Source organism: Pinus tabuliformis, chromosome 4_2 (genome assembly GCF_031772625.1).
Source record: "Pinus tabuliformis cultivar Carrire ecotype Pingquan chromosome 4_2, CPIR1, whole genome shotgun sequence".
Classification (NCBI taxonomy): Eukaryota; Viridiplantae; Streptophyta; class Pinopsida; order Pinales; family Pinaceae; genus Pinus; species Pinus tabuliformis.
This window is the reverse complement of record NC_142304.1, coordinates 5,674,535-5,690,544: the sequence shown is the minus strand read 5'-3', so window position 1 is coordinate 5,690,544 and position 16,010 is coordinate 5,674,535. Positions and strand designations below refer to the sequence as shown.

The 16,010-nt window shown below is 41.0% G+C and overlaps 1 non-coding gene across 1 annotated transcript; it reads right to left on the bottom strand.

Moving 5' to 3' along the window:
- Positions 1-14,460: 14,460 nt before the first annotated feature.
- On the bottom strand, positions 14,461-14,686 carry LOC149168114 (small nucleolar RNA U3). The gene has a single exon (XR_016259943.1). It is a non-coding gene; the product is annotated as a small nucleolar RNA U3 (small nucleolar RNA).
- Positions 14,687-16,010: the final 1,324 nt, after the last annotated feature.

Sequence of the window (16,010 nt, the reverse complement as noted above, 5' to 3'; positions counted from 1 at the left end):
CTACAAAGCATCCTTTTGGCACTTTTTCTTAGCACAAACTGCGCACCAATGGTTTCAACGGGCTTCATGGTATCAATCAGGAAAATCGATGGCGGGTTTTTACTGGTCTCTTGTTTCACTGTACTGATTGAAAATTTTCTTGTTATAGTTCTGCATTTTGGCACTCATAATATTGCCATATTTTTGTGTGGGAACATATATAGTTATCTCGTGTGTGATGTTTTGTAAAACTAGTGGTAAATGATGATTAAACTAGTCTCTGCTTTTTGGAAGCTTTGATGCTATTTAGAGATATGTGGTTAGAGTTTTGCACTCTCAGATTGGTCATTTTTAGATAACCATGTTTTCAATGTAAAATCCTTTTATTAATAGAAAATTTTGTAGTGACTTACAAAAAAAAAAAATATGAAATGTAAAATGGAATGAACTTAAAGTTGTCATGGAGGGAAAAATAGTTGGGAAATCTTTTTATTTTGAAATATTCTCATAACTTTCATTATATATTTTATTGGGTTTAGGGTTAGGGTGTGGGGATTCAAGTCCATCCTTCATTGAAAATTTTCTATATAGGGTTTGGGGTTGTGAGAAGAGTGTTGGAGGTTGCACAACCTCCCTGCGACCATAGTAGGGAGTCCCACCTATCTTGTAAATTCTTGCTTCTGCTAATAAAATGGAGAATCCAGATTCTAGTGTTATGTGTTTGTTTCAACAGTTTTTGTGTGATGTAATTTGTTGGGTAATTTAGTTTGTTATTCTTATTTTCTAATGTATATTTTTGTGGCTTTCTTTCCTTTATCATGTGGTTTTCTTTTTATTATTTCTTTTGGCGTGAGAGAAACAAAATTTCTCCTACAATTTGCACCGGCTTAGAAAAGAATGATTCCCATCTTTGGCCCGATGGCAACAATGGTGAAACCGCTTAGAAAAGAATGATTCCCATCTTTGGCCCGATGGCAAGCCCATGTGGATGAAGTTATGGGCCCGGCCAGAAGAGCACGAAATCATTGATTTCATAGCTGTAAATTTTCTAGGTTTTCTAACTTCCCAATGGTTAATGGATGACTCTTAATGGTGGTGGGCTCCTCATTGGTCTCACGGGTGCTTCTGTGCTTATGGAGGCTAACCGTTCTTACGACCAAGATTGATACAATCCACTAAGGTTTGTGAGTAAGCATGTCGACGATCGCCATTTGCTGATCTCACTGTCTTACTACGACCGTCTTTCAAGGGGTTCAACATTTCTTTGTATGGCAGACATGCCACCCCGAGTAGTGAAAAATCCACGGGAATAGTAACTCCCAAAAAGGCCGAGGTGAAGATCTCGAACAAGACTAGAGTACCAAAATGACTTCGCTGCCAAAGCCCAAGCCTCTCCTCGATAAGGATTGTGAAGCGTCTACACGTGGCAGAGCTATCTGTTAGGGTGCGGTTGGCCTGCTCCTAGTGGCGCAAGGTCCATTCAGGGTTCTTGTGGTTTTGATCTTCCATGCTGGTTTCAAAAGTTATCAATTCCAAGGTTGGAGCCAAGGGTCTCGATTTCTGCGCGATGGTGGATAGGTAGCATTAAAGTGGCTTTCGTGATACGCCTGAAAGCCACCTTCACAGGTGACATGAACATTCAAATCGCTTAGCCTAATAATTAATCCAGCTCAATTTATTCAAAAGGGCCGATTAAAAAATCATATCCATTGGAGGAGTTTCGCTAAATTCTTGGGTACTCGAGTTCCCCGAACAACAACAATGGTGTTGGCATTACCATTATGGAACAAGAAGAAAAAGAATATGGTTTTGTTCATGGGACTGATGGCTCAGTTTCAGATAGCGAATGCGCTGTAATACTTTCGTTGACTCAAGAATGGACGAATAGTTTGAAGCCAAGTTTCGTAATGACTGCAAGCATTCTGTTAGCCTATTTAGAACCGAGGCAAACGAATTGCGTCGGGGGAGCCATAATTCAGAATGTATCGGGCCCAGAATTTTTAAATTTTGTTGCAGTAGCCTATTTCTATAGTCAATTTACAAGAAGTTTGCACCAGCATCCCATCTTCATTTCATTTTTGTTTTTATTCCTATTGTATTTTGTTATAGCACCACTCAGTCAACGGAGGCCCATGTGGACTCGAGAGCAGGAAATGAGAGCCCGAGCAGAAATAAGAAAATCCAACTGTGTAGGGAAGTGACAAAAAGACAAAGGGCCCGAACAGGTACAACGGAAGAAGCGAGAACTGCTGGAAGATGAATGTAAGTCGCAGTAGTTGATGATGAAATAACAGTTAGTGGTGGGGTCTTGTGAGGAGAGGCTAGGACACTCACTAAAACAGAGAGGACATGGTGTCTTACCAGCAGGAGGTTGAGGCACCCATAGAAAGAGGAAAAGGTGCACAAGGAGAGGGAACCGAGAGTAGAACAGAAGATTAGGGAGCAACCCGTAGTTCAACATTCAGAGGTGAATTGGGATCGTGGTTCCGCAGTACAAGCCAGCATGGCTGTGCAGTGTAGGGACTAGCCAATGATTTATGTAACGGTTGTTAGAAGTTGAATGTAACTATTATAAAGATTATTTATGAAAATTAAATGTAAATGTAAATGACATGAAAGGTAAATTAAATGAATTTGAAGTTTTCATCATGGGAAAATCAGTAGAGAGATATTTTTATTTTTGAAATATTTTCCTGACTTTTCATTATATATTTTAGTGAGTTTAGGTTTAGGGTGTGGGATTAGAGTCTATCTTTCTTTGGAAAAGTTTTGCATAAAGTTTGGGGTCATGAGAAAAGTGTTGGAGGCTGCCCAATATTTTCTGCAGTTTTTGTGAATTTGTTGGGTAATTTTTGAGTATATTTTTGCTGCTATCTTTCTATTACCATGTGGTTTTCTCTTTGTTGGCCCTTTTGGCCACAAGGGAGATTTTTTGTCCAACGACAACAAGGCTCGGGTTCAGACCTAATGGGGAGGGGCTAAGGATGAATGTTACTTTTGGGGGAATTCAACTATCCTAAGAAGCATCTACGCTTGACCGAGCTTCACAAAATTCTACTAATAGCATCCTACTATGGGTTGATCATTCTTCCATCCAATAGACAAGCTGAACCTAGGCTCAAACTAATTACAGAAAAGGAAAAAAAACAATGGTTTTAAAAATAAATTATTATTATTATTATAAAAGTTTTTTTAATTTTTAGAGATAAGTGATATAAAATATTTTTTGTTAAAAATTTGGGATTTATATATTTTCTCTTTAGGTATAGAATTAGTTAGCTATACTTTTTAAGCTAAAATTTTGTTAATTCAAATAGTGAGACAAGTTATAACAATTTCATATAGTCATACATGTGAGGGCCTACCACATGGGAAACCATACCACTAACAAAAAGAAATGGTTAGTTGTCCAAAAAAAAACATTAAGATGGAACCAACTTACCTAAAACTTAAATAGTCTTATGTGTTTCATGAAGCACCATGAAAGCTGCATAAATAGAGCAACAAAGTGCATGTTTTCTTTTTACAGAAACGGATAGTGGGTATATTAGATACTTGGAATTAATGCCAAAAAGCAGATTACAAAAGGTGAGTCTAATTCCACAAGTACCGCACAACCTTGCAAGGCCATGGTATTTATGCTTAGCTCACTTCTCTTTTTGGCTGCTGCTATGGGGTCAATTTCAGAGATTTTCCCAAGTTTATGGATACATACAAACTGATTTAACAAATGGCTGTAAAACATGAAGGAATTGGTTCCCATGTTTCCTGTCTGCCTTTGAGTAAGGCTACAGCCATAAGAAGGGTTGTTTCGTTGGCTTCAATGTCCGCCTCCTTATTGTTAGCTCTCAACACATGGTAGAAATTCAAATTCTGGAATGAGTCTCCAAGGTCTGTTATTCTGAAGATCAGCCTTGCAAGCCTTAGATCCGTTGGCTTAGAATGTGTCACCATAATGTTGATGATAACCTGAGAGTCCCCAATTACATTAGCCTCCCTAATGTTCAGAACTTTCAAAATCTTGAGACCTTGGAAAAGAGCCAAAGCCTCAGCTTGAATGCTAGAAGCAGTGCCCAAACCCCAAGCGAAACTGTGGGTCCTTATGCCATCTGGATTCAATATGACTCCTCCAGCGCCAACTCTTCCAGGATTGGCCTTTGCAACCCCATCAAAAAATAGAGAGTATCTCTGATGTTTTGTAGTCCAATCCTTGAATTCTTTTGTTGTAACTCTTATTTGCCAATCTCTGGGGAGGGAGATACTATTTGCAATTTTTTGGAACTGAAGATCGAGAGAGGAGCCCCAATTTATATCTTGTTGGCTGAGATTTAAATCATATTTTTGTTCTCTTAGACACTCTTTTAACTGGCATTTAATCTTAACTATCACAAGCTTGGAATCTTGTTCGTAGTTTCCGAAGATCCTTTTATGTCACTCAAGCCAAACCTGCCAACAGATTATTTTACAGAGAGCAGACCAAGCAGCTCTGATAATTTTGTTTTTTGCAGGAAGCCCAGGATACCTTTGCAGCCATTTAGCAAAAAATCGGGAATGGAGGAAGGCAGTGCAAAGCTGGAACTCAAAGTTCCCAACAATTCTGTCCAAATCTGCAAAGTGAATGTGCATTCAAGCATCCGATGAATTATGCTTCCCTGGTTTACCTTACAAAGGTTGCACCTTGAAGGACCTTGGAAACCACACTTCTTATCATTATCATCTGTCAAGATTTTGGAGTGACATAGAAGCCAGTGGAAGAAGTCGATTTTAGGCAAGGAGGGATAATGCCATACCACTTTCCATGGCTCTGGGTTCATGGCCACATGAGGGCGCTCACATAGCTTGGCGTAACCTTGAGCAATGGTGTATCCACCAACCTGCATACCCCATCCTCTTAAGTCCTGTTTTCAAGCCAACGATGGAGCCATTCCGTATAGCTTGGAAAGCAAGACCTTGCCATCCATATACAAATCTAGGGGCATTTGAAGATTCCAACCAACCCATCGTGAATCTTTCCAGAGTGAAATGTCCCACAGTGTACGCATACCAGCCTCGTTCGTCCATCTGTGCAGCCCTTGAAGTGAGCGATAGTCTCCCAGTGGCTCGTTATTCAATATTTTGTCTGTCCAAAGGTTGATTCTTTTTCCATTACCAGGAACCCAGTAGGCATGAGCGTTGATGAGAGGGCAGGCTTTGATGCAGAGCTTCAGGAAGGGTGTATTTGGATGCGTCAAAGGGTGATCTAGGCAACAAGAATGCTGGCCTTTGAAATATTTTTTTCCAAAGAGCTCATTGCGCCCAACCAAGGTTAGGAGCAATAATTCTCCAAATTAATTTAGCTCCAATTGCAACATTATGATAGCCAAGGTTTTTGAAATTCAAGCCTCCTTCCAACAACGGTTTGGAGATGGATTCCCAGTTGACTAGCAGAATCTTTTTCTCATTCTGCTTGCCCCCCTTCCAAAAAAATTTCGAATGATCTCCTCCATTTTTCTGAGAATACCAATGGGAGCAAGAAGGACAGAAAATTGAAATAAAGGAAGACTGGTAAGAACAAATTTAATGAGGACAGACTTACCAACAATGTTAAGCTAGGAAAAGCCCTAGGCAAGCAACTTGTTCTTGAATTTCTCCAATTGGGGGAGCCAATCTCTGCTGTAGGCTCTTTTGAGGAAAACTGGTAGGCCCAAGTACTTGAAGGAAGTCTAATTTGAGGATGCGGCGAAACCAAAGGTTCTGGAAATGGAGTTGAGCAAGTTAGAAGTGGTGTTCCAGCAATAGATATGACATTTTCCATTGTTTAGACTACTTCCCGAAACCATACAAAACTCGTCAAGAGCTCCTTTAAATCTGGAGGCCATGAGCACAGAAGCAGCTCCCAGTAACAAGATGTCATCCGCAAAGAGGGCATGATTTATGTTTTTAACACCTCTTGCTATGCAGCGCCCAGTGATTTCCTGATCCATCATTTTTTTGTCTAAATAAAAACTGAGGGCATAGGCTTGAAGAACAAATAGAAGTGGTGAGAGAGGGCACCCCAACCTGAGCCCTCTCATGGCTTTGAAAAAATCAGTAGCTCTGCCATTTACTAATGGGGCAATCCAAGGCTCTGAAATGCAAGGCTGAATCCAAGTTATAAAGTTCTCACCAATCCAAGCTTATGTAAGACTTTCAGCAGAAAATTATGTCTTACTCTATAAAATGCATTTGCTAAATCAAGTCTGACAACCATACCTTTTTCATTGCGTCTCAAGCTTGAGTGGATTTCCTCTTGGACCAGAATGAAGTTGTCCACAATCTGTCTACCTTGAATAAGTCCTCCTTGGCTTTCCGGAATGATTTTGGGGAGGATGAGCTTTAGTCTATTAGCGATGACTTTGGTAATCAATTTGTAACCAATATTACAAAGCGAAATCGGGTGAAACCTGTTGAAGGAGTTGGCTCCTTTCTCTTTGGGGATGAGAGCAAGAAAAGCAGAGTTAGTGTTGCCTCCGATTTTCTGGCAAACTTAGGACTTTAGGACCATTTTGTAAAGATCTTTTTCCACAATCAACCAGCAAGTTTGGAGGAATTTGGCTGAGAATCCATTTTCCCTAGGGGCTTTGTCTGGTTCCACGACAAAAAGGGCGTCCTTGACTTCGTTCTTGGTGGCTTTAGCTTCAAGTAGATGATTCATTTCAGCAGTGATCAAGGAGGGGACCACTTCCATCATATCAGAATTTTGGTCCTGATTTATATCTTCACTGTACAGGCTTTTAAAGTGAATGGAGGCTGCTTTTTTGATATTTGCATTATCCTTGTGGATGGTAGTGCCATCTTTGATTTCGGATATGGAATTGGTACATTTCCTTGCCTGAGCTTGTTTATGAAAGAAGGAAGAGTTCCAGTCCCCTGCTTTAAGCCACAAACTGCATGACTTAAGTCTCCAATATTCTTCCTCAGCTAGACAAGCCTTGTGATAGTTTTGCTGGAGCTGGGCTTCTTTATCTAGAATCTCTTTTGTTATGTCAGCTGTTTCAGCATGGAGATGGTGAATTTCCAGTGGAAATAAAATTTTTTTTCCTTTCGTTGGCTGGGTTGGGCAGAGATTTGGCCCAGCTTTTCAAAGCCCTTTTCACTCTTCTAAGCTTCTCCTCCTAGATGAAAAAGGGGGAGCCTTTGACCGGCTGAAACCAAGTACCCTTAACTAGATGCATGAAGTTTGATTCCTTAGCTCGGAGTAGGCTAAATCTGAAGGGAATTGGTCCGAGGTCAAGCTGAGACACGAGTTCCAACCTGATGGGTTTATGATCAGAAGTGCTAGAAGGGAGAATGTGGACTGTGGCCTCTAATCCAAGCAGAAGAAAAGAGCTTTGAAGAAAGAATCTGTCCAACCTGGTAGCAATATGGCTAGGACCAATTCTTTTATCAGTGCAAGTGTACTTACCAGAGATGGCTTGATGTCCAGCAAATCCCAGTCTTGCATAAGGTCCTTTGCCCATTCCCTTGCTGGATCACAAACAATGTTGCCTCCTCTCTTGTCTGTTGATAAGAGTGTGAGATTTCAATCTCCGGCAATGATGGTATTCTCAAGGTTAATGAGGTCTGCTTGATTTCTTATGGATTCCTAGCAGGCCTTTTTTTCCCCAGCTGTTATAGACATATTTGGGCACTGCAACCCCAATCACATATGTCCATAAACCAAGGGCTTCTAAGTCCCTAAAAGTGTTGTTTCATACCCTAAAGGAGCAAGGTCAGCTGATTACATCATCTCCCAGAAGTTTTCCATGAAAAACCACTTAGAACTGGTCAAAGCAGGACCATACAGACTGCCCAGTGCAAAGGGTGCGATGCATCTCACCTGCCACATGCAAAAAGTGTGATGCATACTGGAAAGCCCTTCTGTAGGGTGCGATGAGCGAGAGCAGACAAATGGCACAAGCATTTTGCTAGGTGGAGACCCTGAGAATCTTCTAGAAGCTGCTCATTTGACACTTGCCTCCCTGAATTCGCCCAAGGATGAGTAAGAGATCATGAAATCTCCAAGTGGAACCAAGAACTATCAAAGAGATGACACTAATCAAAATCCCAGAAGCTGAATCACCCCCCTGCAAATATCTATAAATGGATTCCTCATCCCAGAGATCCAAAGGTGGGAATTTGGTAATTTGCAAAGAAGTGTTGTTGGTTTCTCTTTGAAGACATTGTTGGGTGATCTTGCTTTTTATGAGGTGAAGAGGGCTTTCAAGCTGGGAGGATGGTGCTGGGTCAGACCAAGTGGTTGTAATCCTATCTTCTACTACTTTTACTAATAAAGCTATTTGAGTTTTCCTCCATATTCTTGTGTATCTCTGAATATTTTTTTGATATATGCATTTGTATGGTCAATATATATCTGATCCTATATTGTTTACAGTGATATATCTCTATGCTTTGATGGTATTATGTTGTTGTGAATCTACAGGTGCTCTTTGAAGCGGGACAAGTAAGGAAGCAGTGGCGAGATTCTGTCAAAGGAGAAAGGAAACAAGCAAGGATCCAAGCGGAAGATTGAGGTTGGTACTCTCTGCTTCTTTCTCATCTCTCTCTCGTAAAGGAAAAACAAGTGACTTTAATCTATTGGTTTCTAAGATAGCTACCCGTCTTAGTGGGACTAGCAGCTCTTGTTGGGGAGAAAGGTTTGTTGGTTGACGATTGTAATTCCTCCTTGAAAAGGAAATGCAATCTTTCTGAAGTATGTCAACACAATAGCGGCCATAGCATAAATCCAGGGCCTTCCCAATAGGATGTTGTAGTCGAGGTTTCCATCGATAACTTCAACATCAATTTCTACTGTTTTACCCCCTAGTTCAACTTGTTATGGGAAGCATCCTGATGATCCATGGAAGCTTTCATTCGCTTCAAAATATCGGAGTAGGCTTGCTAAAAGACCCTACATTAATGGGTACTTTTTCCCTACCGCCTCAGAGTAATCTGGCGGAAGTGGCCATGGTGGAAACCTGCAATATGATATCTTCTATTTCTAAAAGATTCAGAAGATTCCCGAACATTTTGTCAACATGGATCATTGCCATTTTAGAAATATTGTAGCAATCAATTTTTTTGGCCTGGGGGGAAAACCCAAATCAATGCTCATTGATTGTTTGGATAGATAGGTCTAAGGAATATGGCACCTCTTCAGATCCTTGGTCGCATGTACATTCTGCAGACGAAGGAATCATTCAATCAATGATAATAGGAGAGGCACCATGGGAAGATTACCACCATCGTTCCCATCTTCTGGATCACCACGAAGATTATTCTAGTAACCTTGATCATCCTTTAGTTTTTGATTTTCTATCAAATACTGTAAATACGGTGGATTATGGGGATAGTTCTTTTATTGTGTCAACCTCATTAAAAAATGAAACAACTCCCTTTCCAAATCGAGTCTTTGATTACAATCTCATAAAATCCAAGTCGAGTCTTTCAAAGATCTTGAAGGTAAACCTTCATTCCAACCACCTCGTTGAATGCAATGAAGCTTGGGGGACAAGCATCTCGATTTGCGTTACTATGCTGGGGGCATGCGAACTTATACCAAGAATAGATTCTCATTTCAAGCTTGTGTAAACATGAAACTAAATACGAGAAATGTTTCTGCAAAGTTCAAGCTCGTTAAAAAATAAACCTAGCCACGAGCAATTTTGCGCAAAGTTTAAGCTCGTTAAAAATTAAACCTAGAAATGAGCATATGTTCCACCAGAGTTTAAGCTCATTAAAAAATGAACCCACCTTCGGTAAATAAAAATTGTGAACACATTATCATCAGCTTTTGATCCTTGGTCATGTTCTTACTATCACCTCCACTCTGTTTTAGCCGATCATACGCCTCCATTTGATTGTTTACCCCTTTTGAGGAACAACTGCGATGAGTGATTCTGTTAGCCATCTTCTTGACACTACTGTGATTGGAAAGTTCCAACCCTTGCCAGGAACCAACTACTACCCGAAATATCACTCGTTCCTCAAAAACGAGTCTCCTTTAAGCTCTTTTCATCTGACTCGTAAAATATGAAAAGATTGCTGAGAAATTGGCCTCTCCAGCTTGTTAAAGTGATTGGAAGTGCCATCCCTCCTCTAGATTTTAATATTTTTGGACCTGAGGGATTATTGCACAAAAAGATCGAGTGTTTGTCTTGTTCGGCTCGTTAAAAATATCGAGAAGTCATCCCTTTTGCATTGTTTTATACTTTTTCGGACTTAAGAGATTATACTATGAAAAAGGAATATTGGAGTTTCCTTTCCGTCTCTTTTCAGACTCTCTAAAATTGAAAAGCACCGAGTTATCCTTGTCGTTAAACTCGTTAAAACAATGGTCACAAACTTGTCCATTCAGACAAGAGCAAGTTTCACTGTCGCTAGGCTCGTTAAAGCATATTATAGAATAAGCATATGTTATCCTCCTCAAGCTTGACAAAAATAAAGAGGTACTGGTCAGAAATGATAGGGGAAAATTGGGAAGAAAACTTGAAGAAACTTTATTGGTAGCAGGTTGCTCTTGAACATGACACTTTCACTCCATCACCATGATTGAGTCAGGTTGGGTTATTCCATTCACCGGTCATATCACCATTGGTCCACCGTACCATCCATTTTTGGGGTTAACGCTACCAATCCATTTCAGTGTCGTCGATATGTTCAAGAGAAGTTGCTAAGAGAATTCACCTACCCAGCTTGTGTCTCATCCACTGCAATACCTTCACACTTCATTCTTTCATGACCGCCACCCTCAACCTTGTATCATCAGATCATTTTCACCTCTACAAAATCATTTGCTCCGTTCTGTGTCATAGATGTGGGATCCATCAATGCCGTCCTACGACGGGTCACTTCTTGTCGACATCAGCTCATTATCCAAGAAGTCGACCTAGGAACAACCCTTTCAGTACTTTGAAGCTTGCATGCCTCAATGGCAAGTTTCTCACTTCCAGTGACAGGTTTACATTAATGGCCTTCGACCGAAAGATTTTGCGTGGTGTTCGACATCAACTCATGTATGCATACCACGTGAATTGTACTGCAATACCTTGAGGGTCATCATCATCATTGGTGATTCCTCTCGCGCCTGTTAACAACTTACATCATTGGCTGGTAATCAGGGGATGTCTTTCCATGTCCGACATCAGAACATATTTTCACATGGATCGACTTGTACTTTCGGGCGAAGATTGAACGAGTTTTGAAGACCCCAGATCTAGTTTCATCCATCTGGCCTGCGATATATTCAGGAAAATAAAGACATCAAATGTACATCATTGCTACACAAATAATCATCCAAACTAAGGGATGATGGCTCTACCAGAATCATCAATCTGCACACAGACGGTTGTCTGTCCTATGTACATGAAAATGAATTTATAAAGCTGAGCATGGGAATGCTTGCCTCAGCTAGATCGTGAAAATATTATGAAGATAATGTATTGTATTGTATCATATTACAGGTCACCTTCTAGTTCAAAAAACCTCGGATCCTCATTGTAAAGCATTTCACCGACATCAAAAGATTTACGACCTCATGCTTTAGGGGGCAACTGTTATAGAAATATTTGGGCATTGCAACCCCAATCACATATGTCCATAAACCAAGGGCTTCTAAGTCCCTAAAAGTGTTGTTTCATACCCTAAAGGAGCAAGGTCAGCTGATTACATCATCTCCCAGAAGTTCTTTATGAAAAACTACTCAGAACTGGTCAAAACTGGACCATCTGACTTGCTCCATGGCCAGGGTGCGATGCATCTCACCTACTACACATGGGAGGTGTGATGTATACTAAAAATTCCTTCTATAGGGTGTGATGAATGAGAATATACAAATGGCAGAGACAGTTTGCTAAGTGGATGATCAAGGAATCTTCTAGAAACTTCTCATATGACACTTGCCTCTCAGAATTCGCCCAGGGATGAGTAAGAGATCAATGAAATCTCCAAGTGGAACTAAGAACTATCAGTGGAATGACACTAATCAAAATCCCAGAGCTGACTCACACCTCTGCAAATATCTATATATGGATCCCTCATCTTAGAGATCCAGAGGCTGAAGGTTGGAATTTGGTAATTTGCAAAGAAGTGTTGTTGGTTTCTCTTTGAAGACATTGTTGGGTGATCTTGCTTTGTATGAGGTGAAGAGGGCTTTCAAGCTGGGAGGATGGCACTGGGTCAGACCAAGTGGTTGTAATCCTCTCTTCTACTACTTTTACTAATAAAGCTATTTGAGTTTTCCTCCATATTCTTGTGTATCTCTAAATATTGTTTTGATATATGCATTTATATGGTCAATATATATCTGATCCTATATTGTTTACAGTGATAGATCTCTATGCTTTGATGGTATTATGCTGTTGTGAATCTACAGGTGCTCTTTGAAGCGAGACAAGTAAGGAAGCAGTGGCGAGATTCTGTTAAAGGAGAAAGGAAACAAGCAAGGAGCCAAGCGAAATACTGAGGTTGGTACTCTCTGCTTCTTTCTCATCTCTCTCTCGTAAAGTAAAAACAAGTGATTTTAATCTGTTTGTTTCTAAGATAGCTACCCGTCTTAGTGGGACTAGCAGCTCTGAATAGACACTTGATTTCCCGATAACACCAACGTTCACAGGGACATACATGTTGAAGAGACTAAAAATTTCTTTTGAGTCTAACTGCTGGAACTTTAAGAAAAACCAGTGCGTGTTGAGGGTCTTTGAAATCACTGAGAATTTGCTAGCGTTCTAGAGGGTGCCCAACCCACCAGAAGTCCCTTGGGCTGAAATTGCTTTCGCCTCACATATATTTCCAAATTTTCTTACTTGCCTGAAGCAAGATGGAGTCCTCCAGTTTGGTCTCCTAGATGAGAAGTATATCAGGATCTTCTGTTCTGATTAAACTTCTAATGGCTTCTTCTTTGATTCTGCTCCCCATACCTCTATAGTTCTAGGATACAATCTTCATCATTTGAATTTCTGATTGGCTCCCTTGGAGCCTTGGGGCTGGTTTCTCGCCATCTTCGGTTTTGACACTAATAGCTTCTCAAGGGTTGGTTGGTTGCCTTGGATCTTATCTTTGAAAGTTTCTTGCTCTCTTTTTTCCCGATCTGTTTTGCGGCCTCTTGTGGATCTCCTTATCGAGGCTTGGGATTCTCCTATTTCGCCTTCTTCCTCCGAGACATCAGATTCTTGCTCAATTTCCTCGACTTTGACAGTGTTTCCTTTGGAACTCTCAGAAAGTCTAGCCCCCTTGGGAGAAGTGGGAGTACCTTTTGTGAGGGGGGTTGATTTTTGGTTGTCTGCTTCCTGAGTTTCCTCTATTTGCGAGCTTAGAGGGGCGAATTTATTTTCTTGCTCCATTCTGGAAGGGGGTTGTTGAGGAGGGGCCTGTTGGGGGCCTCTTCCATTTGCCCCAACCTGATTTTGGGTTTTCTTGGCACACTTGACCTGATTCCAGCCTTCTTCTTTACCCTTGTCTGGTTCAGCATTAGATGGACATCCTCTGGTGAAGTGGCCGTAGACATGGCATTTTCGGCATTTGAAAGGCAACTGCTCATAGTCTAGCTTCTGCAAATGAGTCCAGGTTCCTACTTTGATTTTGATGGCTTCCGAAAGGCCCACCTCTAGATCTACTTCTACACAGATTCGGGCATAGTCATATTGATCTTTGTTGTTTGCCCGATCTATCAATTTCCCAAGGGTGTTGCCGATGTGCTTCAATGAGTCCCAGTTCCAACAATGCACTGGAAGGTTTGGAAGCCTGACCCACACCGGGACAGCCATGGGAACGTCGACTACAGCATTGAAATCTGACGTCCATCTATTGAGATAAAGGCCTTGGGGGCCCATGAAATAGGGGCCATTCTGGAAGATCAAATCCTTGTCGTCCTTAGAGGTGAATTCAAAGAGGAAAAACCCTCGTCCTAAGAAATAAGAAGTGACACTATTCTTGATCAGAGGAGCCCAGTTCTTGTTGACCCAGATCTTAGTGGATTTAGGAGAAGGCCATAGCCCGGTGAATTGACCAACAAGGGCCCACTCAGACAAGAACAGGGCGACTTGAATCGAGGTTTCAAGTAGCAGGGAGATTTCAGGAATGTCCTTGAGCCTCTTGACAAACTTGGTTGCTTCGCTCTTTTTCTTCTGCAGCAAACTGGCCAAGAGCTGAGAGAAGGCTTCGGCAGATGAAGGCTGGGGGGGGGGAGAGGGCCAGCCTGGGGTGAACCCGGGACCTCCATGGGGGCATACTCTAGCTTACAAGCCCCTCCCAGCAGCAAACGAGCCACACAAAAGCGCAGGCTCACAAAAAAGGAGCTCAGGAAAAACACAAAAGGGCAGAGAGCCCAGGGCCATGGGGCCGTAGGGTAGGGGGATCAAGGGCGCAGTGGCGTTGAATCACAGGCAGAAGACTAGGTCTTCATGGACTGCACCAGCGCTCCAATGCTTGGAAAAATTCCATCTTTTTTTTTTTTCAATATAGAGTTACTTTTAAAAAATTTGGTTGAATCCATCAGAACGCTCTAAGGCCTTCACCGTGTGGAATTAGAAATGTCACAGATGGGATGTTCATTGGGAGAGGGGTGGGAGTGGAAACTCCCAACCATCACAGCATTCGTGCTCTGGCCCAAGAGCCATCGTTCATCTTCCGGATTTTTGTGCTTGTCTGAATAGGAATCTACGTAGACTTTGACGTACAACCTATAGAACAGATCTTGTTCAAGTAAGGTCGTTAGAGCAACAAAGTGCATGTTAACAATACTAAAAAGAGAAATAAACCAGATCCTAAAATAACTAGCTAACCAAAGAAATAACATAACTAAGTGCATAAAAAAGATAAGTAGATGTGGATACATCCACCTCAAATGGGTTGAGGTGCCCGTGACTACAACCAACTTGGCCTAGAACAAGAGCTAGCCAACTTTTATTACCCTTGAGACAGGCCATCATGTCGTGATGGTGAAGCACCACCCTGTACAACAGCAACAAAATCTTCTCTTTGGTCTCATTTCTTTCCATAATGACCCTTCCAAGCAACATTTTCATCCTCCAATAGAGGTTAATAATGAGCAACTATTGATTTTGTCTGCCTCTAATGTGTTGAGGGTCAGGAACGCACCCAGAATCTCAATTAAAACCTATGAATCTAAGAGACAACCATGTTCCATCACTACATCAGCTTCATATCTCTTCTTGAACCACTGCAGGGACCTATTTATGGAATGAATGAGTTGATGCCTCAACCCTAGAGTGAACATGAGAACCTCATAGCCCACTTCGACTAGCACTCCCTTCATGACATAATGCTTACTTCATGACCATCTTTTCAATCAGGTGAACCTATCAACATTCCTAACTATGTAATGTGCCATGGGCCTATGAACAAAATGAGAATTAGGGCTTGTAAAGCTAGCAGATGTTGATAGTGGAGGTGGCAAGGAAAATAAATCTCACTCATTGATAGTGAATACAAAGGGGGAGATCTTAGAAACAACAGGGATGGGAAACAACCACCTAAACAACCATTAAAACCACGTCCCTAAAAACATGAATGTTTGTAAATTCTAAGTGAGGTTGAGAGCAATGAATGACCCACACTAAACCAACATCGAAATTGATGATGAATTCACCATATCCACTCTTTTCCAGGCTTTCCGCTGTGCGAACTACAACTCTCTCCTATGGTCTCGTCTCATTCTGCTTTCTTATCGCCTTTGAAAATAAACCCAAACTCAACACATGTTGTGATATTATGACAAACCAAAGAAGAACACCACCCTCATTGATTGAATGGGGTGACAACTACCTTATAACATTCCACCTCATCTCATTCAAGGAAGAATTGGGTAGATAAATAATAATAAATATTATTTAATTTTAAAGAAAAATAATATAAAACAAATTTTGTTAAAATTTTGGGAGTTGATTTCACTGTGTGAAATTTATTTATTTGCATTTAAGAGTATTGAAGGTTTTGTCAAATCCTGTTAGCAACATTGGAATTCAAGGGATTCACTATGTAAGCTGATCAAGATTCAAAAGTCATGATACTTCGAA